Source organism: Ambystoma mexicanum, chromosome 11 (assembly GCF_040938575.1).
Source record: "Ambystoma mexicanum isolate Mex_15411 chromosome 11, UKY_AmexF1_1, whole genome shotgun sequence".
In the NCBI taxonomy this organism is placed as follows: domain Eukaryota; kingdom Metazoa; phylum Chordata; class Amphibia; order Caudata; family Ambystomatidae; genus Ambystoma; species Ambystoma mexicanum.
Genome location: NC_090934.1, coordinates 628030658 through 628053990, shown reverse-complemented (window position 1 = coordinate 628053990; position 23333 = coordinate 628030658).

Here is a 23333-nt window from a genome sequence, read left to right as displayed (position 1 = left end):
GGGGAGCTGACAAAGGAAAAAGCCTCTGATTGCATTGAGTGAGAACACTTGAACCTGGATTGTTGGCTGTACTGCTCCCGAGTATAAGATTGCTTGCCAGCTCTTGAGCCTGGGGCCTTGGGGCTACTGGCTGCAAGCAGATGCTATCTCTGGAAGCTGAGAGAGGGACAGAGCAGCACAGATTGTTCGTGAAGGTGGTGTCCAATGCAAATGGAAGTGTTTGTTTCTTGCTAACAAATTTGAATACTTTCATCTAAAGTGCATAACTGTGAGCATGTGTTGTGAATTTTATTGTGTCTAGAGGCTGTTTAATTAATGGTGTCCCGTGTTACAGGGGTACGATGTCCCCCTGTACCATTTGTCGCCATTTTTTTTACACAGCATTTTTTCCGCAGATTTTTTATCGCAAAAACCCATCGAAAAATATGGGGGAGGGGGGGTGGGTAGAGGAATATAAGGTTGTGGAGTATTTCGGGACTACATTCTACATAGGTGGGAAGAGGGTTTGGGGGTAACCCTCAACAAAAAACAACAAACAAAATTCAATCAGTCTTTGCAGCAGAAAAATCTGTGGGAAAAAATGCCCCAAAATGAAAACGGGAGATGGAATGACATGGAACCGTTACTGGGAAATTATGTGGGTCTATTATAGTATAAAGCCTGCTGATGCTCAGCCAAAGATCTCATGGTATGATAACATTGTCTTAACAAGGGAAGAGTTAGGATTCCAGCAACAGATATGACACTAAATATCAGCAATCCTAAAGGCCAAAAACAACAAAAAACCAAAAGCATCAGAATAGCTTGCTACCTGCAGAGAATACTGTTCAAAATGCCATCTGGTGAGGTTTGGACAGCCCAAGATGTTTTTTTTGTATTCATATCAAATGATCAGGAACACCTTTCAAAATACTCCATGAGAACATTATGTTGTACACATATACCTTGCTGTAAGCAGTCTAACAACATTGACAGCACACTTCTGCATTGACAGAGAGCATTAACAAAGGTCACCTGTGCATCCCTGATAGCTGCTAGGACACAAAGTCCCTGCGGGTAGAGGTGGCATTTTAACTGTATGCATGTATGTCCTATATTGAAACGAATGTGGGATCTAGCCACTCTGGTGGAATAAAAATCTGTAAATGTAATCAGGGCTGGTTTGGCATTATGACAACTAGAATCACACAATTAAACATCCACAGCCATTTGATATCATACAAGTATCCGCTATGTCAGCAGAGTTTAACTATGACCGGACTGATGCATATTGGTGTGTAGTCTGAATGTCTCCACGGCAGCCATGTGAAACAATAGTCAGGGTGTTTCCACATGTATTCTTCTGCAGGAAGGGCTACAACCTTCTCTCAGAACACAGGAACATCCCCCAGGAGGGTTCTCTGGAAACCATGCTTCAAAGGCAGCATTGACAGAACAAAGCCAGCAGGCATGGGAAGGGGCCTAGATAGAATAGCCAAAGAGGGAAGGTAGGCCTGGCGAAGGGTCCACCATCCTGCTTTGCATTAGGGATTGCCTCATTTTCTTGTGACCTCCATTTTCTGCATGACAAAGTATTATAAGTGCGATGCCATAAGCTAAAGGGCACTTCCTACAACAACTGGGAAAGGACGCCTTACAGTGGGCTTGCTAGGGACCAATCCCACTCTAACATTTTGCCTTTATCAGGAGAGAGGCACCCTTCTCATTCTTTGTTTCATTCCTGGACTCTAGGAAAAGCAAGAAGTATTAATCTGGACCTCCGTCAAGGATATGATATGATAAGGCATTTATAACATGCCTGTACACAAGGGTTTCTAGGTGCCAAAAGACAAGGAAGGGAAGACATAGGGAGGACAAGACAAACAATCCTACTAGGCCTTGTGCTATTCCGATCATGCAAGTGTGACAATAGAAGTTCAGGGTAAGGAAAGGGGGGAGTGAAAGGGAAGGAGAAGTGCGATAGTGCAGCATGTCTCTGAGTAAGTTGAGCCAGGGCAGCACATATCTGGGTAAGTGCAAGGAGGCAGGGGGGGCTGTAGGGGTTACAGTTAAAGCCCCAAAGTGTGCAGTAGGCCAGGAGGCACGGCAAAGGAAGACTAGTTGTGGAGGGGAACAGTCTATCCTAAAGACAGAGACATCATCAAAGGCAGAGGAGAGCCCTCTCTCCTAACCATCCGAGGGACTAATGATGGTGACTGATGCTGGTACAAAGCCTATCTCTGCTGGCTGCACTGGAACCAGGCTGCTCCTTACTGGAGGTACTACTGAAGCTCACTGCAGTGTGAGTGGAACAGAAGGACTTATATCCTCAAAGACTAGACTGGGACTCAACAGAACCAATGAACCAGCCCCTGGATCTTCCTGCACATCTAACTGTCCTGATGCCAGTTTGGGTAACTTAGATGCCATCCAAGCTTCTGCTCAGGGACTGTCAGAGTCATCCTTGACCGAGATGTCCAACTGCCTCCACATTCAGTGCCAAACTTGAAGCACTGCCATCTCTGCATTTGAGATCCACTGACTCTTCCAGTGTCCCCAAATCAACACTGTCACTTGGTCACCATTTTCTTGGAGTTCCCAGCTGATGCTACTGCAGTACTCCAAAGTTGTGTTGAGACATATGAGACTGCTTGTCACTAAAGGCAAGTCTTTGCTTCTTCATCTCCATCAGCAAGTATTCCAGCACTGCTGACACAACACTACCTGCCATTCCCAGAATCTTCGACACACAATTCGATGTCCCTGCCAAACAGCAATGCAATGTTGGAACCAGCCACCACTACTCCACAACTCATCCCCAGCCCAGAGCCAAAAGGCCCAAACTACAAGTGCAATGCTAAAAAGCCTGACTCAATGTCATTGAGCACCCAAGACTAAGAATTAAGGGGCTCTTTTACTCAGATCCATTTTTAGGTCCTCTGTCTCAATTTGTTTAACATTGACATGTGCAAATATATGCCTGAACAATACTGCACATCTAAACAGATTGATTTTCTACAAAGGTATGCATTGTCTGTGTTTTCTTCAAAGGGGTGGATTTTGCTAATGTTTTCAAGTTGTTTGTATTTTCTTAATTGTTTGCATTGTTTAAATAAAAGTCTATGGATTTATAAGCCCTTGATCGGGCATTTTATTATTTGGGGAAATCGCTCTTAGGTTTTTTGTGTTGCTATTGTTATCAGCTCAAACCCCTTCTGAATAGTTCATCCTGCCTTTGGCCCATGTTATCACAAGAGGCAAGGGAGGCATAACTGTTGGGCTGTGCCTGTTTCACTCTTGTGATTGGGATCACTGTTGGTTTAGTAGTCATGTCGGGCTGAATTAGTGATTCAGCTATCACTCATCCCTTAACTTCTGCATAGCAATAATCATTTTGTCACACACGATCAAGAACATCCAGCAAACCATAGATGCTGTACTAATCAAAAGGAAAACTTGTGTAATGAAATCCCAACAGTAACTTCATGGCCTAAGTACATCAAAGACATCTCCAAACATTACTTCTCTAAACGTACCAAGAAAAGAAGCACATCTGGGTCACCATTCAGACCTTAGAAATAAAAAAAATTAGCATTGTGTCTTCTCAAATTGTTAGCTAGTAATCCATCTGGTTGGAGAATTGTGCTTGTCTTTTAACCAAGAGGTTGAACACAATGGGCTGGTGAATTTTGAGCCACTCTGAAGGTTATTCGATTGCTGAATATTCTATAAAAAAAAAGGCTGAAATCCAATCTCTCACCATCTGTTAAGGAAATGGTTTAATAGAGAAAACAGAAGGGCAAAGTATGAGCATTATAGAAATAATGGCAACACACATTTACTAGCCATTCAGAAAGAAAAACTTGAATGGCTTTGCATGGCCTTTAACAGGTTTATTAAAACTAAAAAAGTTCATATAATAAAACATTGGGATCAACTCATACATTTGGCCAAAGAAAAACAGGTACAGACATTTTGGAACCTGGTAGCTAGGGACACTAGCTGGTAGAGGGCAGTCTGGGCAAAGAACTGTTTTTGCTGTTTGTTGTTTGTTTGGAGTGATGAAAGTCTTTCTACTCTGGCCATTCCCTGACTGATTCGAAGGAAGAGGTCTTTAAAATCCTTAGCAGTCTGCGGAGCAGCGCGTAGCTGCGTAGACTTGCAGTCTGGGCAGTCTGGGCTGCCGGGTAACTGGGTGATCCCCTCCGTGGGTTGGATGGTTAGTGTGATCTGCACTAAGTTGTTGCAAACTACGCAAGCTTTACAAAGCGCAGACTCCATAATGCCTACTCAACGCAGCTTCAAACAGATCACTGATGAAGAAATGATAGCAGCTGTCAATCAACCGCTGCCTCTCTCGCCGATGTGAGTACTTTTGTTTCTTACGGAATTGAGGCAGTGCGGGAGGCGGTCTCCTTAGGTGGCGGTCAGGAGGCTGTTCCAGTGAGTCCTGACTTTTACCTTCCAGGAGACTTGTTTGACGAGGTCCATCTCAGAAAATCTTTACATGCTTCCCTGCGTTTTTTAAGGAAAGTTGCTTTGTCTACAGTAATTTCTAAAACAACAGAGAACGTAATCCATTTGGAAGGAACTTGCTTTTCAGAAAATGAGGATTTGAATGGATTGAGTTTTGATGATACCGAGCTGGGGATTGAACCCTGATATGTGCCAGATTTTGATTGAACCCTGTCCTATGTTGGTCCTCTATGTCCAAGTGTGCCTTTTAGACATCATACTGTTGAACCTCTGCTCTCACAGAATGATCGGGAAATGTTGGCAGTGCAATCGCTTGTAGAGATAAACCAAGTGCTATTTATTTTGGTGTCACTCTATGCGGGCTTGAAAGCAGAAATTAAAACTAATTTGGTTCTTCTCGAATCCCTGCTGTTTGAATTTGAAAACATTAAGCTTCACATGACAGTTAAGGAGTTCTTGTTTAATCACAGTCTAATGAAGCAGGGGATAATATTGGGGGCCTATTGTAATGCTAATTCATAATCAAAATCTCATATACAGGGTATGGGAGTGTCATCGAGGGCAGGGGTTGTGTTGCTTCCACCTGCCGCCTTGGAGGTGAAAGTGCCTATTATCACTCACATTGCTTCGGAGGAGCCTAAAACACGGTGGCCCTCATTACGACCCTGGCGGAAAGTAACTGACCTGACCGCCATAGCGTAAATAGCGTTTCCGCCATCGCACGATGGAGTAAAGTGCGGCTAATTATGACCCATCGGGCACGAGCATTACGCCATGGCGGAAGTGCAAAGTCCGCGATGGCGGAAATGTCCCCAAAGCGCCCCTCACCGCCGTCGTACGGCGCCCTAGGTGCAATTCCGCCACCCATCATAGCGGTCACCGTAATGAGCGGTAATCGCAAAATACGGTGACCGTAAATATACGGAAACGGAAGTAAAAACATGGGGCCGGAACGGGAAACAGCACAGCGTACACCTACAAAATCAGAATCCCAACACAACCATTACAAATCCGACCCTGAGACACATCCCAATCCGTTAGCCACCCTAGTTAAAACAACCAAAATGGGAAAAGTTGCTAAAAAAGCGTGCGACCGCAAGCGGCAGGTCCACTTCTCCCATGAGGAACTCACCGTGCTCACAGAGACCCTCCAGGAGAATGCTGCCGTCGTCTTCTCGACGCAAATGACCAGGACGGCACTTGCGAACAAGAAGGCCATATGGGCCCTGGTGGCACAGCGGGTAAGTACGGTGGGGACCGCACCCCGCAACCCACAGCAATGCAGAAAGCGATGGGACGACTTGCGGATACGCGTTCGGAGCATACTATCAGCCAACCGTAACATTGCCACAGCTACCGGGATGAGGATCGGAATCACCCATCAAGTTGACCCCCTGGGAAGAAATCTGTGCCTCCACCATTGGAATGGAGGGTATAGAGGGAGTCGGAGGGATGGAGAAAGGAGTGCAGACATCCGAAGAATCAGGTAGGTGGGCCAAATAAAACAATGCTAAATCCACAATGTCCAATCATGTGAAGTACCATGTGTCCACATAGTGCAACAGAAACACATGTCCAGGAGAACGTCCACATACATTGGCCTGATAGCGCACTTTAAAAGTCACATTAAATACATAAATAATTAGAAATCCTAAAAACACCCTCTACACGTGCAGCATGCACACCCTAACTGCAGGCTGCAAAACAACTGCATCCTCAATCCACACAAAAATGAAACCACCTCCAAGGCCCTGACCCAAATCACCCTCAGGTACCACCCCAATGCATGTGATACATTGCCATTCCAATTTCCACTGACCCATAAATAACGCTCGCCCTCCTTTACTCCACCACAGGGTCCGATTCAAACGACGAGCTCCAGGACACCCCTACCAGCACACCTGCAAAGAGGGCCAAGACCAACGGCCAAAGACCCTCCACCTCAGCTGCACGGATCAAGACATGGCAGCAGCACAAATCAAGTGGCAGCACACAAGAGGGGACTTCAACAGGCACCCCAGCAGCCAGCATGCCCACAACAGCAGCACCACAGGTCCCCCCAATGGATGCCACAGAAGGCACTGCTTCTGGTGGCAGCAGTACCATAGGTGACACTGCAATAATGGCAGCATGCTCCGACACAGAAAACGGTGCTGTCGATGTAGGACCCATCCATGACCTGTCTCAATCCCCCTGTTTGTTTCATCCCGTACACCATGAGGATACCACGCAGGGGCACCCACAAGACGACGACTGGCCATCCCCCACAAGCCCTGTGGCAAGGCAACATGAGGTGATCAGCCCCGGTGTGACACCACCGCAAATGGCCATGGCCCAGCAGAGGCAACAGTCCCTCGACCAGGTGATCGTGCAACAGCAGCAACTGGCCACGCTCCTCAAGGAGCATGCTGATGAATGTGGGGGTTTTAAGGCAGTCATAGAAACATCTACTGAGACACTTAGGGCACAAATGGAGAGAAGTACAGAGACACTAAGGGTACAAATGGAGAGAAGTACAGAGACACTAAGGGTACAAATGGAGAGAAGCACCGAGAGCCTGAGGGGGGAACTGCATGCGACGTCCAAAGACGTATGTGGTGAACTTGCCGCTGTGCGCCGTGTGCTCACTGAGCTCTCACAAACCCTTAGGGACATGCATGGACGTGAGCAGGCAGAGACATCATCCGTTGCAAGTTTCGTCCAGGGCAGCCCCCAACGTAGATCTGGGAGGAACCTGCGCTCCACAGGCAGGGGTGCCCCTGATACCCGGATAGGGGGCTTGCAATAGCGTCTGCCCACTGACAATGAGCATCTTTGGACACTGGTGTTCGGGGGGGAGGTAGGAGGGTGGAGGGGGGTGTTGGGCTTTCTTGGGTGGCGGGTCGATGGGGTGTGTAAGATAATTTCACATATGCTATAAACATTACATAATCATCCAATGAGATGTGTGGACATTGATCTTTGTGTACGAGGCCTTTATTGGCGTACAGTCCACATTGTGCATGTTCCAGACACACACAGTGCCACGAGTCCCGTGTCCATGTATCAGCCACCAGGCGTGAGTGCTAGAAGCATGAATCTATGATATTCTGACGAATTTCACGGGCCTCCTGTGCCTCGCGGACTCCTTGAGGTGCTGCCACATCCCCACCCTCATCATGACCATCTTCAGGTGCTTGCAGTTCTGCGTCAGGGGGCATGGGCACATTTCTACGTACGCACATGTTGTGTAGCATGACACATGCCATGACCATCTTTGCAACCTTCTCATGGCGGTACAGGAGTGCCCCGCCAGACCTGCTGAGGCAGCGGAAACGAGCCTTCAGTAGGCCGAATGCCTGTTCTATGACTACACGGGTACGTGAGTGGGCATGGTTGTAGTCCTCCTCATGCTGGTTCTGTGGGTTCTGGAGTGGTGTAAGGAGCCATCTCTTCAGTGGATACCCGGCATCACCTGTATGTGGACAATAAAGGATGTTTGTGGAATGACATTGCTACGTACGCACCCCCCCCCCCTTCCTGCCAGGTCATTGCCGCATCACATACCCCACATTATCATGCATGAAATGAGACTCACCGAGTAGCCAGGATCTGTTCCCTGCGTGTCGCTCCATGTAGCGTGGTATTGTAGAGTTCCTCAAGACCATAGAATCATGGGTTGATCCAGGAAATCGGACACAACAATGTGTAAAGATCCTGTTGGAGTCACACACCATCTGTACATTGAGAGAATGATATTGTTTCCGGTTGCGGTACTGGGCCTCCATGGCATGTGGGACAACCAATTCCACATGGGTGCAGTCGATGGCACCAATGCAACCCGGTATGCCGGCCAGTGCATGGAATCCCACTTTTGTGTTTGTAATCTCCTGCTCCGAGCGTGGTAAAGAGATGTAGTCGTCTGCGTGCTTCAGGAGGGCATCGAGCACTTGCGATAGTGTCCGTGAGAACAGTGGCTGTGAAATGCCATGCAACTGTCCGACTGTGTGCTGGTAGGTGCCTGTGGCTAGGAAGTGCAGTACAGACACCACCTTCAGTAGGGGTGGGATGGCGGTTGGGCTATCTATCATGCTGACAAGGTCAGCGTGTGTCATGTTCACAATGGCGGTTATGGTGTCCCGGTCCAAACGGTAGAGGGTGTGGATCTGCTCAGCAGTGAGGTTGAACGGATGAGCTCGGAGGCGTGGGATTGCGGGCTGCCTGCGTGGTGGTAGTGGCTGTGCTGGTGGCCCTTGCTGGCCCTGCCTTGCCCTCCTCCTCCTCCTGCGTCTCCTCTGTGCGGCCGGTTGTTGTAGTAGTTGGTATTCGTCTTCTTCTTGAAGTTGTAGTACTTGCAGTGCTATCAGGTCCCCCAGGGCCAACATCGCTAGTCCTGCCGGTAGCATTTTGGAGTGGGTGTGGTTGTGGGAGGGGGTTGGGTGTGCAATTTATGTGTTTTCAGGCTGTATAGCCTCCACCTGTGGTGATTCATTCCACCTGTGCCAGCTGCAATCCCCTTTGGGCGAGCACGTCCCGCACACAACGCTGCAATGTGACGCATGGCATCTTGCTATTACAATCATGTATTTAATCCCGATGGCAGTGAAATATTGGTTTATATGTTCATTCTGCTATGGTCCCATTGTTTCACATACTATCTTTGCAGTCGCGAACAAACTTGTGAAGGGTCAGTGGAATGTAGTACTCGATTAACGGTGGACCCTCTTGCAGCACTGTACCGAGGTTCACCGACGGGCGGGGCGTCCCATTTGTGAGTGAAGCCAGTTGCCATTTTCACACACTGCCGCACTACATGGATGAATTTGTGATTTCAAGCGGTCACAGATGCCTTTTCGACGTGATGTTGCAAATGAGGAATTCGAAGGACAGCGCTTTCGGTTTTCAGCTAGCGGCGAGGAGACGCCCACAGGTCTGACTGCAAATATAACGTTCTATTGTTTAATGTCCTTGGGACAGGGGCCATGGCGAGAATGCAATGATTGATATGAATAGTATGGGATGCGCAATAGCGTAGTGGACGATAAGGCAGGACGTTCCCAAATACATGTTACTTCACAACACTAGAATTCCGGGCTGGAGCACAGTGGATTTTGCAGACTGCATTACGCACAGACTCAATCGAAATTTCAAATGTGATGTGAGTAAATAATCAGGCGTTTTTATACCGTGATGAGGGAATGATGTATGGATGCATGGACAGATGATTTAATTGAGAGTTTGCCATTTACATGGCTTTTTGGAATCTATCCCCTTCCCCTGCGCTATGTGATGCAGAGCTGCCATAGTGGGACCATCGTCTATCTGCCCTTGTTGAACCCTCCCTGTCTCGACGCGCCTTCAAACACTTGTGTCTATGCACGTTACTAATCCCATCTAATGGATTCTGTTTTAACAGACGCATGCACACGAACACTCGTTTGTAATAGTGTTTTCACCTCGATTTATATAGTTATGATTCGCAAGTGATTTTTGGGTGGAAATAATCCTTTTGAGTGGGCTAGCATGCATATGGCTGTAGATTTAGTGTGATCATTGAAGTGAGTAATACAAATGAAGTTCTGATGCCCATACTATTCTTTTTCATTTCATTTGGGTGACAGGTATCTCCTCCCCTTTTGCCGCTGCCATCTGTATGCCACTCCTGCAGATGGCTTTTACTCCCGACACCTGCTGCTTCGAGTTAATCAGTGGAGCACCATTACGATCTTATGGGACGATCGCCAATGGGCCACATGCCCTTACGCAGTACTAGTGGCTAGGAGCTACATATCAACCTTTCAGCTGGACTAGTGCCTACCTAATGGGACGGCCCTGCGGTTCTAGGCGCTTCCATGTTGCCTTTTTGAACGTGAATGTAGCCCCTGTGTACCATGAAGGAACAGGGCGTCACACAAGAAAAAGCTGGTCATTTATTGCGGATGCAGCCCACAGTAATGAAATTATTTTGGAGTTTATGACCTAATAGCTGTATGGGCTTGGTGAATTTGATGTGCATTAAAATTTGATTCTGATATCAACCGTGTAGCGTTATTCTTTGCAAGTAATGTAGCATATTCCTATTTGTGGAGCGATGTATTGTGAGTAGATCTGCATTGGGTTCCGGCTTCTGAGTATAGTTGCGTGGTACTGTACTGGCCGCGTTTGCCTACGAAGCCCAGTAAGGTCAGGGATGGGGACTGCCATTATGACTGTTTTAATGATGTCATGCTCAGGGGCTGGGGATTAGCTTTTGTGTAACAGATGCTGGTCAGCCAGGTGGATTGGTGGAATGATGTGATTATCAGAAAATGGCTGGTCACAGGTGCCTGTGTTTGCGTGCGTTTCTTGGAGGGAGACTGAGGTCATGTCCATTGGAATAGCTTCTGTATTCGTGCCATCTGTGCCCTGCAGCTCCCATTGGCCCCTCTTGAGATGAGCCTGGCTGCTCAGTCACTCTGCCAACTTGTGTGGTACATGCTTATGCTGATGGTTGGTTTGTTTACTGGCAAGGGTACAGGGCTGGTGCAGTCTCCCTCAGGATACTGCTTTGAATGTTGCCTTACACTGGTGTCAAGCAATGGGGGCCTGTTGTTGTTTTGTCTCATGTTTCAGTTCATATTGCTGTACTTGGACCTTCACATGCCTGTGCTGCATCAGTACGGCAATGGTGACATGCCAAATATGGATGGCCACTCACAAGGCACTTGGGGCCCCTACATTCATTTGTTCGTTGGCATGCATGGGTGACTTGTACATTTCACTGGTTGCATTGTGTAACTTCATTGCACCTACGAGGAGTTGTGCAATGTGGGCAGGGAGTGGTGTACAGGCACTCAGTAGGGCCATTTACGGTTGGTTCACGATGCCGTAATTCTCACCATGGCGGAATGGTACTTTCCGCCATGCTTGATGGCGTTAAGTAAATGTCCGCTAGGGTCAGCATTCGCGTACCGTTGCGCCATGGTGGTAATTACGGTTTTGCATGGCGCGCGTGCGCGTACTTGGTGCAGTTAGCGTTGGCGTTCACTACGGTGTCGCTAATGGCATCGTACTTTACGGTGACGGGTCATAATCGCACCGAGCGGTATTCGATGGCGGTATTACATTTCCGCCATCGTTTTTCGATTTCCGCCAGGGTCGTAATGAGGGCCGGTCTCTTGATCCTACTATGGTCCGAAATTTAACTTGTGCAGTAAATTAATTGGGCCAGGCTATTGTGGGTGATATAGAGGTGATTATTATGCAAGACTCGCCGGTTAAAGAAGGTGATCTAATTCAAAGCATTAACTGGTGAGGAAGGTAGGAGGGGCCAACGAATAACAGGAAAAAAAGCCTAAAAACTGCCTAAGGCTGAAACAGAATCATTTGTCATCATGTTAGTTTTTCAAAAAACTTTTGAACCAGACTACTGTTGAGTATGCTTTACTGCACTCTATTAATAAGGACTTGTATGTTGTGTCTTCTGGGGCTGGTAATAGGAATTTTCCATATACTGAGAGTGTAACTAAACTGTTGGTACCATCAGTACCGTCTACTACTAACATGTATCAGGGGGAGGGCAGAACTGGAGTGGATGGCCCTATATTAGTGGGTCACTTGACATCTCAGTTCTCATCAGGAGCACCAGTGTTGAATGCAGTTCAGCCCCCTTCCATTTTGATTGGTACCCAGCTGTGTTTGACTCCTGCCTTGGTTTCAGGGGAGGGGTGGAGGGATACCTTTAGAATTCATTATCCAACACCTATGGCTGGTTGTTTGCCCTCCTCCTGTCCCCTTATCAATAGATGCTAGCATACGGTATCTTCAAATCATGTGCATGGTTTGGTGTCCCTTGTTTAAACAGGGGAGCAGGTTGTAATTGTAATGTTGCCCTGGGTAGCGGTGTCCACAGAAACGTTGGTCAATCTGGCAATATGACCAATGTAAATGGCACTGGAGATTGCTTTCCATTAGTCCCCCAAGTTTTGACATGGGCTTCATCTACAATTGATAAGTCTGATTGAAGGAAAAACAACAAGGATGTTCTTAACATAATCCTTTTAGAAAGTGTACTTTCTGAGAACAGATTGGTGATTTTCAATTGATACAATATTCTCTGCCTACTCTGGGAGGTTCAGGGGCTAGTTAGTATCATGACCTGAGTGTTGATTTTCCTGACCTGCATCGAACAGATAGAGCTTTGGTGTATTTCAGTTCTAAATGTGTGTACAAATCTGTGTTGAATAAACGAGAGGCCTTACGTGCACATGGATTCAATTTGAGTCCCTCTTGTGAAGAGAAAGATGTTAATTGGGTGGGCTGTAAAAATGGTGAGAGAAAAAACGCATTGGGTGATGAGATGTCTGCACTTAAAAGTAAAATGCGGGCTCTGGAGGGAAAGAGTGATTGATCCTGGCTATTGGGAGCGATACATCGGTAATAGCGGGTTGGCGTTGTCCATTTCCCTGGCTGTTATGTTTTGGAACACGAGGGGGCATTTCCATCTTTTTTCTAACCCCAAGATTGGTGCAGAGTTTACGTCTTTCTTGGTTGTGAGCTTGAAGGAAGCTTGGCTTTTACCTACGCCATCCTTTGATGGTTATGGGGTGTTTAGTCAGGCCGCCAAAAGAGGTGACATGGGTTGCCCTTTTGGGGGTCTTGTTACTTTGATCAGGTCTGGACCTAAATATCTGTGGTTAGGCATTGGTGCTTCCATTTTGGTATCCTGATAGTTCATGTATGCACCAATAGGTAGGTTTCCTTGTAATCTCCTTATTCTTAACATCTATTGGCACAAGGGTATGAGTTACCAGTGGGATCTGTTGGATAAAGTTGCAACCAGTGTCAATGATTGGTGTGGAGAGTATAACCATTGCAAGATTATGGTTATGAGAGATCTGAATGCTGAGTGTATTGATCTACCTATAATGTATGAATGTGATCTCCTGGACCCTTCATATTCCTCCAAACAGCGGAACGGACGCAAGTGGTTGGGCCATCTGAGGTCAGGTTTGTACCCTCTTAATGGTACTGTTCCTGGGGACATTCTCATTTCGCTTACATGGCCAAATGGGAAAGTCAAGTCGACCATTGACTATATTTTTGTGGAGGCTACGATGCAAGAAAGCTGTTCCAAACTGAATGTGGTTTATTCCATACTTAGAGATCATCAAATGCTGCAAGCATTTTGTCTTACAGAATGTGGACCGTCTAATCCTAATGAATATGGGCAGGGGTTTTGCAGGCTAATCCTGAGGGCAATAACATTTCTTGAAATGTGGCGTTGGTGGCCATGGTTAATAATACTCTTGGTGAATATATTAATTCCATCTCCCTGGATTGGAAATATAATACCTTTTAAGCTGAGCTCTTTGAGAATTTAGCCAAACATCTAATTTCTGTATGCACATTGCGTAGGGCATGCATGGCAACAAATCACACTCTTTCTCATGTATATAGTTTGGAGGTGACTTATAGGAAATGGGAAAAAAGAAGATTGGTGCATCCGATTGCGAATTGTATTTATCTTACTCCAATGAGGAAGAGTTTTCAGATCAAAAAGGTGTGTTTGGCGTACAGGAAATGGTCTCGCCAGAATCCAGCTAAAAAGAGCCAGGTTGATGCAAAAAGCATGCTGGAGTCACTGCCCAACAAAAATGCACAGGCATTCCGGAGGTTGATTAATAATCTTGATTCCCCTCAAATCTCAATGCCGTTGTAGAATATGATTGGGTATCTTATTTTAAGTATTTGTACTCTTGTTTGCCCAGAGTACCTAATACAGTGTGTCTGTTGTGTGATATTGAAGACAAGTTGGGCCCTTCCAGTTTTGATTCTGATACTGTTCTGGATGTGATTTCTCACATCAGCATTTCCCGTGCCACAGGTCCAAATGCCTTGTCAAATGTTTTCTTTAAACAGGATGCCCAGGTGTGGGCAAACACATTATCTATTCTGTTTAAATCTGTTGTTAGCACTGGCATTTTTCCAGAATCTTGGTTGAAAACTCATACAGTGCCTATTTACAAAAGGGGTGTTAGATCTAACCTGACAAACTATAGGCAATTTGCCATAATAGATGTGTACAGCAAGGTATGTGCATCTATCCTGCTGTCCCATCTTGAGTCTTGGGTCTCTTAAGGCAGGCAGACTCGATATATGGAAAATAGGGTTCAGGAAGAATCTTGTTACTTCTCTCAACAGTCTTATGGTTAAAAACAACTTGCTGGGGGCGCTGTTGAGCGCCGAACAAAATGGCCGCCTGAGTATCGAGCTCCGGAGCCGGCAGATCCCGAGATCCTGAAGCGGCACCTTTCAACGCTGGTGAGCCGATCGCGGCTCATGCGATTCTGTGGCGGCCGCCCCGAGGACCCTGCGGACTGAATTTCGCCCGGAATCGGATCCCCGGAGCGGGATTCCTGGACGCCGCCGCACCATCCCCCCACCCGACTGCAGCGTTCCCGCGCAGGAACTCGTCCTCCGACGGAGCGGAGGGGCTCGCCTGGGGCCGTGTGCGGGCTGCCGGGTGACGGTCCGCCTCCCCCCTAGCTTGCGGCAAGGCTGGGGGTGGCCGAGACACGTCCTTTGCCCGCGCTCTGCGGGCTCGAGCGGCCACGGCCGGCTGCGCACTCGTGAGGACGCCCGCTCTGCTGGGCCTCGCCGGAGCCATCCCCCCCGCCCCCCTGCTGACAGCGGGAGACACACACGGCGGAGCGGATCCCTGAGGCCACCAGGTACGTGGGTCGGGGAGGCCCCCGCGGACTTGTCCTGGGCAGGGGTGTGGCCTCGCCCCCCTCTATATACGGTACTGGGGACTGTCCGCCGGCACACCTGGCCTCTGGGCCCATCGGCGGCTGGTGCTGCCCCGGGCCTGACACCTCTCCCGGCCCGTATCTGCTCTGGTGTCGCCCCCGGAATCTCTCTCATCCCCCCGCTCCACTGGCTACTGCGGGCTGCGGGTGTCTCCTCCCATGGTGGCCTTCGGGGGGGGCCACAGTGATCTTGCCATCACTACACCACCCGGGATCTTCAGTCCACCGCCCGCCTGACCTGCCTTCCACCACTGTGTACGCTGCTGTGGCCTATCTACCACGTGGGCATTGTGCCAGGAGGCGCTCCCCCATCATTCATCGTTCTCATCCACCTGTGTCTTGGTCCAGGTTCACACACTGCTCGCTGGGCACCATTGCCCCCAATCCTGGGAACAGCCATCTCCGAGGTCTCCCCGCGTTTTTCCCCGCTCCTCTCTGGGCTAACTGAGACCCTGTGGCCTACGCTGGGGGCCACAACTTCGCATTTACACGGACTCACAGCCAAGGCTTCACCTGCATCACCCCCTGTTCGCACCACACTTTGCGCCCTGCCTCGGGTGGTATAGGGCCTGGATCCCCCCCTTATTCCCACCTGACTTCCAGCATCGCCAGTATGACTAAGGGTGGGGTGAGGAAACAGAGCTCCATCAACATGTTCGCTAAGGCTGCGTCGAGATCGGCGGGGGAGACCAGTGAGCAGACCCCGGCAGCACCTCCACCCGATGCAGCACCGGAATCCCAAAATATGATGGACTTCATTCGCGAGGGCTTCACCGCACTCCACTCAAAACTGGATGACATGAACAGTACTATATCTTCTATTAAGGCCCACATCGAGCGGACTGACAGTCGGGTGTCAGAAGTCGAGACACGGGTCGGTTCCGCCGAGGATGCATTGGGAGCCCTGCGCTCCGAGGTCACCGCTCTCTCCAACCGAGTCCTTGAGGTAGAGAAGAAGAACGAGGACCTGGAATCTCGATCGAGGCGCAACAACCTCCGCAGTATCGGGGTTCCCGAGAACGAAGTGCACGAACCAATGGAGGACTTTGTCGAGCGCACATTGGTCTCGCTCCTGGATTCTCCCAAGCTCTCCCCACACTTCGCTATTGAGCGGGCACACAGAGCCCTGACGGCTAAACCCAGACCTGGGGCTCCACCCCGGCCCATCATAGCTAGAGTGCTGAATTTCCGTGACCGGGATGCCCTCCTCAGGGCAGCTAGGCTCAAAGGGGAGCTACTACTGGATGGTGCAAGGATTCATCTTTATCCGGACTTCTCCACGGCTGTCCAACGCGAACGCAAGACTTTCCAGGCTGTGAAGCGCAGGCTGCGGGACCACTCAGTCAAATACGCCATGCTCTATCCTGCCAAACTCCGCATTGAACACGCCAACCAGGTGTTTTTTTTCACGATCCCGGAAGAGGCCTCCAGGTTCATCGACGAACATTTCCCTGGTTGACCCCTCCCCTCTCCTTATGTTTTTGCAGTTATCCTTTCGCCCCGACGTGGAGGGGCCGTGCGAGGCCGCCTTCCCGTATCGGGGTTACTCGATCCTTTACCTCGGAATCTGCTTGTTGTGTTCATTTTACAAATGTGTGCCTTATCACCACGTGCCAGATCCCTGTCCAAGTTATTTGCTAAGGTCCACTGTGGGCACCCTTTATCTTATTAGATCTGCCGCAGCCCAGACTACGGTGGCTAGTCCGGCCCTCAGGCCCCCAGGCGTTGATGCCTCTGGTTTGGTTTTGGTTGAGGGGGGTTGGGATTGTCATCCCTCTGTTTGGGGGGGATGTGGGTGGGGGTGGGACATGCTCGGGTGTTTGATGCTAAAAAGTTGGCGTTGGCAGCGGAGGCGAACCGTGGGGTGGTGCTCAGGGCCTGGTGTTGCAGGACCTTGAAATTGACCCGTTGGGTACTGACATTCGTTCTCTCTCGATTACCACTGTATCTGTGACCAAGAGTGACCTGACCTTCACGAGCTGGAATGTGCGTGGGTTGGGAAATTACAAAAAAATGAGACAGCTCCAGCTGCAGACCGAGCGTCATGGGTGCAAGATTTTGTTTCTGCAAGAGACACATGCCCGTGCGGAACAGTGTATGCGTTTTGCCAAAACCTGGGGTCCCCATAGATACTACACCGATTTCTCCACCCAAAACCGGGGGGTCATGACCCTTATCCACAAAAGTCTTAAGTTTTCCCATATTTCCTCACAAATAGACCCTCAAGGCAGATATGTTCTGCTCCATGCTACGCTTCAACACAGGGAGGTGGTCCTGATGAATATTTACGGCCCTAACCTAGATGTCCCGGACTTCTATATACATGTCACGTCCCTTCTTGAAGGCTTCCCCCTGGTTCCCATCCTTTGGGGAGGCGACTTTAACACAATTTTCGACGTGGCCCTAGACAGATCTGGATCCAGGCCCCGTCTGCTTTCTAAGGCAGCCTATGCTGCACTATCATCTTTGCCCCGTCTCGCCATGGTGGACGCGTGGAGATTCTTTTACCCGGATTCCCGAGTGTTCTCTTTCTACTCCTCGGTCCACGACTCCTATTCCCGCATTGACAGATGGGTAATCTCCAACGAACTGGTTAAGAGCGTTATACAACTACAGATCCTCCCCAGAACACTGTCTGACCACTCTCCAGTCACTGTAACAATTGGCTGGGGTCCTGATCCTGGCCGGACACGTAGCTGGAGGCTGAAGCCCCTGTCCTTATTGGACCCGGAGTTCTGCTCCGAGCTCGAGCGGTCGATTGAAGAGTTCTTCGAGACTAATACGGGCTCGGTAGCGACCCAGGCCACTCGATGGGAGTCATTTAAGGTTTATATCAGAGGGATTGCGCTGTCCAAGGAGAATGGGGTTCTGAAGTCTATCCGGAGGGATCTCGCTGCTAGTGAATCTAGACTATCTACCCTGGAGGCCACATGCTCACTTCACTCCACCTCGAGCAACCTGGCTGACATAGGGTCGGAATTAGACACGTTTCGATCCCTCGCGGATCGCGAACAAAGGTTCTTGGATAGTCCTGGCATGGCGAGGAGATATGGGGAGGGAGAGCGCCCTGGTCGATTTTTAGCACGTCTGATCCGTCATGAGACGGGGTCCCCACACATAATCGGGCTCAAGAGACCTGACGGCTCCATGGCTGTCTCCTCGCAAGACATCAACAGGGAATTCTTCACATTTTACGAAACTCTATATTCCAACTCAGATGAGGTGCCGGTGGCGGAGATCGACTCCTTTCTCGGTGCCCTCACTCTCTCAGCCCTGTGCCCGGAAGCCGCGGCCTCCCTCGACTCCCCCCTCACATTGGAGGAGCTGTCGGACGCTATTGACTCCTTATCCTCGGGGCGTGCCCCCGGTTCGGACGGCATTCCGGTCGAATTTTACAAACAGTTTAAGTCACAGCTGCTTCCTCACTTGCTAGCTCTCTGGGAGGAGTCTGTGGAGTCCGGCGTGTTCCCCCCTTCACTCCGGGAGGCTACAATCACAGTCCTACTTAAATCAGGCAAATCCCCCTTGCAATGTGGCTCATACCGTCCGCTTTCACTCATAAATTGCGACGTCAAGGTATATGCCAAGGCCCTGGCGCTCCGATTGGCTCCCCTCCTGCCATCTATTATCCATCCAGATCAGGCGGGTTTCATCCCCGGGCACTCCACCTCCTTGAACCTGAGGCGCCTATTTAACATAATCAACAGAATCAGTCCTGACACTCAGGCAGTAGCTGCCACCCTCGACATGCAAAAAGCGTTTGACTCGGTCTCATGGAAGTACCTGTGGCGGGTTCTCGATAGCTGCAAGTTTGGCCCCTCCTTCCTCTCCTGGGTCAGATTGCTTTACTCTTCCCCGGTGGCCAGGGTTCGCACTGACGACTACTGCTCCCCCCTCCTTGAGATTGCCAGGGGGACGAGGCAGGGGTGCCCCTTCTCGCCCTTGATCTTCGCTATAGCAATAGAGCCCTTCGCCGACATGCTCCGCCAGCTTCATGCCCACAGGGGCCTCCGCACTGCGGGCCAGGCGGACATAGTGTCCCTATATGCGGATGATGCATTGTTGTTTGTCCGCTCTCCCACCATCAACTTACCCCCAATATTGGAGGACATTATTCGGTTCGGTCGAATCTCTGGTCTCAAAGTGAATTGTTCAAAATCCACTCTCTTCCCACTCACAGAAGGCACTCTCCCTCCTCCCGACACCTTGGGCTTCACATGAGCTCAGTCTACATTCACCTACTTGGGCATAGTGGTGACTCGCCGACAGGCGTTGACCTTCCAGGAAAACTATCAGAAGTATCTCACACACCTGACGGCTAAGGCCCGGTCCTGGGACAAGCTCCCGATCTCCCTGGCGGGCAGAATAGGGTTATTGAAGATGGTGGTGCTACCCCAGTTGCTTTACAGGTTCACTAACATACCCTTGTGGCCGGGGGAGGGCTTTTTCCGGGACTTGACCCGCACCGTGAATTCCTTTCTCTGGCACTCGGGGGCGGTCCACCTTAAAATTGACACCTTATCTACTCCCATTTCTAACGGGGGCTTCGGTGCCCCTAACTTTCTCAAGTACTGGCTAGTATCCCAAATCCAATACACATCTCACTGGTTTAACACAATTGACCCTCCCCCGCATGTTCGCCTTGAGAGGCTTGCGGTCAGTGACCGGGACATCCGCTCTTTGGTAATATACCCCGCCCCCTTGGCATTGGACTCACAGAGCCCGGTCGCTTGCACTTCCCTTGCTTTGGCAAAGATGTGGAAACTAGTTAAAACTACACACGCCTTTCACGGCAACCTTCCCCTCTGGAACTTCCTCCCGGGGGTCCCGCGGGTCCCACCGGGCACGGTGCGCCGCTGGGCGGACGCAGGCTATGAGCTGCTGCGTGACGTGTTTGACCAGGGTATATTTGTTGAATGGCCCGATCTCCCGCTGCCCCTGAGGAGCGACCAGGGTGCATGGCTTCAATACGCATCCCTCCGTCGGACCCTCAATTGCACTTACCAAATGTTCCCTGCGTTGCCCCCGGACGACCCAGCTATTGAAGAGCTCACCTCCCCCGGGCCCACAAGGGGTAAAATCTCTAGGTTATACACGATGTTACAGTCCAGATCTATCCCAGATTTCGCTAGACTGAAGGGGTTGTGGGGGGCGGACCTGGGTGTTGAAATTTCAGATGAACGCTGGGCACATTTATGCGAGCGCACACATCGAGTATCCTTTAACTCCCGCTTCAAACTTATTCAATTCAAGATACTACATAGATTTCACTACACCCCGATCAGACTACATCGCATGTCCAGGGATCACCCTTCCAGCTGCCCTAGATGTCATCATGATGATGCTGACTACATTCACATGATCCTGTCATGCCCTCGCCTCTCACGGTTCTGGGAGGCAGTCTGCTCGACAATGTCTGCAGTTCTCGACCATCCCATTGTTCCCTCTCCGATGGTATGTCTCTTTCACGACCTCCCGGGTCTCTCCCGTGACTCCAAAAAACTAGCTGGCCTTTGTCTCCTGCTTGCGGTGCACTCCATCCTGCTTTGTTGGCTTCGCCCCTCACCCCCCACACACGCCCAATGGCTGAGGGCGGTCACTTGGGCCTCGGACTCTGAGGAAGCCTGGTCCCATACACAACCTACCCACTCCAAACCTAGAAATGTATGGCTTAAGTTTCGCTCTTACATGTCTGATCTGACTGCGACGCCGGGGGCCTCCCCCCCGCCCTCTTCCCCCCCACCAGCCTAGGTCCTCTCCCCGGCTGCGGGCTTCTGTTGCCCAACTCATACGATGATTGTACCCACGGATTGTGATGTTCTATGTAATAACCTCTGTGCACCTACAATGTTTTTCTTTTGGTATGCATGCTGTAACGCCTCATGTTGTTCGCTTGTTCGTTGCTGCCACGCTGAATAATAAAAAGAAGTTTTAAAAAAAAAACAACTTGCTTGGGTGGGTAAATATAAGTCAGTGTTTGTGGCATCAATCGACCTAACAACTGCTTTTGACATGGTCGATCGTAGCCTATTGTGGAAAAAACTCAATGGATGGGGGGATAACATTTGGTCTTCTGATGCTATTGATAGGTTTGTATTCAAACTTTAGCAGTACAGGTCAGATCGAATCAACTGGGTCTACTCTGACACCCGATTAAAACTCTTCATGGTGTCAGCCCGGGTGCCTGCTGGCCCCTGTCTGTTTATTTTATATACATCTGACTTGGGTGACTACTTGAAACTGGCAGCTTTTATCACCTCCAAACTTTTTCATCTTGTATGCTGATGGCATCCTCCTGTTTGATTGTACTGCAGTGGTATAATAGCCTCTTTGAATGCCTTTTCCAGCTGTGTAGATAGGCATTTTCTTCAAATGAATCTTATCAAATCAAAAATCTTGCAGAGCACCGAAAGCAGGATGAAGTGTACATACAAGTGGTATATTGGTAACACTCTAGTGGAGAAAGTAACATTGCTTATCTATCTTTTTTTGTTGTTGCTATCACAACCATATCCGAGTAGATTGCTGGAGTGGTTGAAGAACTATGCCATTGCATTAGCAAGTCAGTTTGGGAGAATTTATTTTTGCTTTTTCAGGTTTTTGTGTCTGCCTGCTATTAGATACTATGAGGGTAAAATCATACCAAAGATTTTATATGGTGTTGATGTGTATTCCTTAGCAATCATGAAGTATCTACAATCCTTCCAAGCACTCATTTGGAGAAGGGCATTCCATCTTCCGAATTCTGTGCCTATAAATGCCCTCAGGTACAAGCTTGGTATGGTTTTTTAACCGCAACAGTGCAGTGGAAGATCTTATCTATTGTACGGAAAATATGGTGACTGTTTGATGGATCACTGTATGTTGATTTTAGGATAATTCTGGGCTCTAAAACATGTGTGTGGATCAATGGGGTGTACCTACACAGTCAAACTCTTTTGGTACAATTGGGTTTTTCCTTTCGAGAGCTCATGGATAATCCTGTCAGAAATTGTTATATGAATATGACTGAATACAAACAACTGAAATAATGCATGCATATCCATCTCTGTTATACTTGCAGTATGATCACAAGAGGCTTGGCACATTGGCACCCTATTTGGCTATCTATCTGTCCAAGTATGTTAGGTTAAACTTCATACATTTTAAATGGAATATGTTGGTGACCAATCACTGTTGGTTAGGTATGGTATGTTGGATTCTCATCAAGCAAATTGTAGACTTTACATTATTGATTTCGAAACGTAAAGCCTTAAACATATATCGGTGGAATATCCAGCAGTTCAAGGGAAAAATTGTGAACATCTGGGGAAATGTTCTGGTCTATTAGCCTTGGGTGAAGATGAACCGATTTGTTTGGTATGTTTAGCAGGCCACATGAGCTCCACCGTTCTTGCAGTTGTGGTTTGTTTTAAATCATTAGAATTGGATGCTTTTTAAAGCATTATTGTGTTTGTTGGTTTTATATATTTTGTATTTACTGTGTTCTCTTAATCATTTACATTTTTTAATTGGGTGTTATGTATGTATTGTGAATTCACATTTTATTTTTTTATGTTATTCTTTTGTTAAATGTTAAGGATTATTAGCCCTATAACGATAACAAAAATAAAAAAAGGTACTCTTATGAGAATGAGCACCAATTGCTCAAGGTTTGATGTGATGTGTTTGCTACCACTATTGACACATATTTCAAGCTTAAAGGTGTTTATCTTTATGCTATAAGTCACAAAATGATATACTATGCAAACAAAATAATATCACAAGAGGCACAGAGATAGATATTAAATGGAAAACTGTTTATTATGCATGGCAGGGGAAGTCAGCTGCTTACTAACAAGAAGCATGCCATGGAAACTGCATGCTTCTACCTACGTGTATACATTTCAACATAGCCATGTACTCTACTGGACATATTATAAGAAAGCAAGGCATATTGTGCCAACATTCTTTCTCTTGTACTAGACATCCTAAGTCTGCTGAAACAAAAACATTTGTCATGCTATCTCCGCAGTCAAGGCTGTATTCTCTGCTCAAGTATAGCTGACAGTCTGCCAAGAGACAAGTTCTTCTAATAACATCTCTAGACTGCTCAGCTGTGTTCAGCAT